Raw genomic sequence first — 4284 nt, 5'->3', positions numbered from 1 at the left:
AGACCTCAGTGTTCAATAACCTTCCCATGACAAAAATTCTACTGGGTGGCATAATAGGAAATATGAAATGATAGACCTTGATTATGTGGTTTTCGGGAAAGCCCTGCTGCAAGCTGTAAATGTTTGATAGCTTTACCACATATAATAAAAAGAGCTCTGAAGTTTGATTACAGCTGCATCAACACAAATTGGAATAGGGGATTGAAAGTTGTGATTAGCTCTGGAAAAGCTACATAATATTTATGCAAATTTGGCAAATTGAGTTGGTTTTCCCTATAGCCCTATGAATGAAAGACATTTTAGAAAAATCATGGAGCTATAGAAATTCTATGATTTTCTATCCCATTCTTTAAAATGTAATAGAAAATGAATCTTCATTGCAAGGTACACAGGGACTTGAGACAAAAAGTTCATTTTAACAGGAATGAACTCCACACGGGCAGTGGCAATTCCTGGGATATTTTGGAGTTGGTGCTATATTAATTTCTACTGTAGGAGCTAAATTGTGAAGTTATTGAACAGAGAGAGAACTTATCTCCACTAATGGCCATTCAGAGATTATTTTTAAAAATACACTCCATTGTTTAAAGTCTTAATATAGAGGATCTTGAAATCGTTATAGGAATTAAATCAAATACAGTTGGCAGCTTTAATTTTTTTCCTCCTGCTTTGAACATGTAAGTCAAATTGTACAGTTAATCATGCATAATAAATAACAACCTTGAGAAGTGCTCGCAAGCAAACTCAGGAAGTACAGGTTGGATGAATGGACTGTGGATAGAATGGACTGTGGAGGTGGATAGAAAGCTGGCTGGATTCTCGGACTCAAAGGGCAGTGATCAATGGCTCAATATGTAGTTGGCAGCCAGTATCAAGTGGAGTGCCCCAGGAGTCAGTGCTGGGGCCAGTTTTGTTCAATGTCTTCATCAACGACCTGGACGATGGGAGGGAGTGCACCCTCAGCAAGTTTGCAGATGACACGAAGCTGGGTGGAGTAGTAGATACACTGGAGGGTAGGGCTAGGATTCAGAGACCTAGACACATTGGAGGATTGGGCCAAAAGAAATCTCATGAGGTTCAACAAGGACAGGTCCAAAGTCCTGCACTTAGGAGGGAGCAATCCCCTGCACCGGTGCAAGCTGGGGGTGACGGGCTGGGCAGCAGCTCTGCAGAAAAGGTCCTGGGGGTGACAGTGGACAAGAAGCTGAACTGGAGCCCGCAGTGTGTCCTTGTTGCCAAGAAGGCGAACAGCATCCTGGGCTGTGTTATCAGGAGCATTGCCAGCAGGTCAAGGGAAGTGAGGCCACGCCTGGAGTCCTGTGTCCAGCTGTGGGCCCCCACTACGGAAAGGAGGTGGACACATTAGAAAGAGTGCAGTGGAGGGCAACAAAAATGGTTTAGGGGTGGGGGAACTTCTGAGGAGAGGCTGAAGGCATGGGCCTTATTTAGCCTGCAGAAGAGAAGACCAAGGGGGATTTGACAGCAGCCTTCACCTCCCTGCAGGGGGGGTTGCAAGGAGGATGAAGCTGGACTGTTCTCAGTGGGGGCAGATGCCAGGACAAGGAGCAATGGGTTCAAGTTGCAGCAAGGGAAGCTGAGGCTAGGTATTAGGAAAAACTCTCTCACTCGGAGGGTGGTGAAATACTGGAACAGGTCACCCAGAGAGGTGGTGGCATCTCCATACTTGGAGATTTTTAAGACCCAGCTTGGCTGGGATGATATATTTGTGGTTGGTCCTGCTTGGAGCAGGGGGTTGGATTAGATGTGACCTCCTAGGGCCTTTCTAACTCGATTCTCAGTTGTGAACCGGGTGTGGAAGTCAGTATCCTACAAGCGATGTTAATGCACAGTTGTGCATAAAAGATTATTTATGTACAGTTGGATGTGGCATGCAGGGACCTGTCATTGCTTTGGTGTTGATGTGTTGGGTAGTGGAGACAAGGCATTGCAGCTGTGCGAAGTTGGAGACTTCCAAGGATTTCCAGTCGTTTCTGCCCTTCCTGTGACTGAAGCATAGGAGTTATAGTATGGGACAGATTGTGGACAAGGCAGCAAGTTGGAAATGCCAACCACAGTGCATCTCCCCAGCAGCACAGGTTACCATCGACACATCCGACCTGTCCACCATTCTTTGCACTGATTTCTCACACAATTTTTAACCGAGGCCCTTGGGCCCAGGATATTTGAAATACTGTCTGAAATTCTGGAATGAAGACTGGAATCAAGGACTCTGTTTGGGTACAGCTGAGGTCTCCAAAGCAAGTGTAAACTTTGCTGTGCAGGAGGGAGCTTTCTAACTTCCAGGTAAAGAAGGGGGACCATGGTGGCTAACGTCCTGCTGCTGCAAAGGTGGTAAAAATATGCTTGAGAGATCATACAAACAGAGCAGCAGGGATGGAAGGGACCTCCGGCGCTCACATCTAGTCCAGCCACCTTCCTGAGGCAGGATCAGCCCTGTCCAAACCACCCCGTACGCTCCATCATCCCAACTCTGCCTAAAACAGCCCTGCCACAACACGCCCCCAACACCCAAACCTGCCACAGGGAAATTGTGTCACACATGTGTGTACTAGAGGTGGGCAGGGGGAGACGAAAAGAAGCCAACCTAGAGGCAAATTAAAGAGATGTGGTGTGATATATGAGAACACGACTGGTATGATAGGTTATGAATACTGGCAACCCCCGCTTAACGCTGTTTCGCTTAGCGCTGTTCCACTATAATGCTCATTTTAAATTGATACTTGATTCCACTTAGTGCTCAGTGAGTTTCGTGACAACGCTCCCGGTCGCCATCTTGGGTTGTCAAAAACTTTTGGTTTTGCTTAACCCTCATTTTGCTGAACACTTGGTTTTTCAGAAACCAAATAATTGGGAGTTGCCTGTATGTTAGATGTTAAAGCAGAGGTTTTCAACCTTTTTTTTTTCATTTGCAGACCCCTAAAAAGTTTCCAATGGAGGTGTGGACCCCTTTGAACGGGAAGTGTGGGCATTCACGCATTTCGATTGATCACGGCCATCTTTCGTGGACCCTGTCTGTGGCCCACAGGTTGTAAACCACTGTGTTCGATGATGGATGAACTGCATCTGATAGATTACAAGGGTGTTGGGTGTAGCCGTGTTGGTCTAAGGACACAGGCAGACAAGGCTCTTTGGATAAATCCTGTATCTTTTATTAGACAATTTAAGTAGTTGGAAAATGATATGATTTCATATTGTTTTATCACATTATTTTAACTCAAAGTTATACTCAAATAGTTGGAAAAGGATATGATTTTATCATGCCATATATCATATGACAGATTATGAATGTGTTACACGATGGATTATACGAAAGCTGTTCAAAAAGTATCGAGACAGATGCTGTAGGAAGCCAAATATTTTATTTCCAGGGTTTTGGCTTCATCTCCTTCGAAGTCTGCTCCTTCTGCAGCCACACACTTCTCCCAGCCTTTCTGCCGCTGTCGGGAGCACCTCTGATGAGCAATTTGTGGAATGGCTAAAAGCTGCTCCGTCGTGTTTTCTTTTACGGTTTCCACGTCACAAAATCTTCTTCCTTTCATGGCTTTCTTTAGTTGAGGGAACACAAAAAAGTTGCACTGTATCCCACAAGTGCCGCCGCCTCCATATTCACCTGATATGGCCCCATGTGACCCTTAAATAAAGAGAGGCAGATTTTGTGATATGGAAACCACTAAACAAAACGCGACGGAGCAGCTTTTAGCGATTCCACAAACTGCGCATCACAGGGGCTCCTGACAAGGGCAGAAAGGCTGCGAGAAGCGTGTGGCTGCAGGCAGAGCGGACTTCCAAGGAGATGAAGCCGAAACCTCTGGAAATAAAAATATTTGGTTTCCTACAGCATCCCTCTCGATACTTTTTGAACAGCCCCCGTCTGAGTACTGTACAGGCAGTCCTTGGACTCAGGACACAACTGGTTCCTGACAAGTCAAAACGCTGCAACTGGGAACCGTAGGAAATGATGTTACGAATGGGGGAGCCGAGGCCTCCTACGCCATTTCCACCCAAAATAAGCCAGAATGTACTCGAGCAACTGCAGACGAGCGGTGTAGCTACAGGAGCATTTATACTGCAAGCAGCAGTGCTGTGCACTGGAAGGACTTCTTGGAGGCCACTTTGCGGCACTCTCGCCTGGCATCTTCTCAGGGGGCCGGCTGCAGGCGTCCCTGCTTCCTTGAAGAAGGCGTCCCCGCGCGGCGGCTCCCCGGGGTGCCGGCCCACGGCTGCGGCGTCACGCCGGAACCGGGCGGCGAGCTCGAGGTCGGG

This window comes from Gavialis gangeticus, unplaced genomic scaffold (assembly GCF_001723915.1).
Source record: "Gavialis gangeticus isolate Ggan-Ray unplaced genomic scaffold, GavGan_comp1, whole genome shotgun sequence".
In the NCBI taxonomy this organism is placed as follows: Eukaryota; Metazoa; Chordata; order Crocodylia; family Gavialidae; genus Gavialis; species Gavialis gangeticus.
This window is presented reverse-complemented; position numbering follows the sequence as displayed.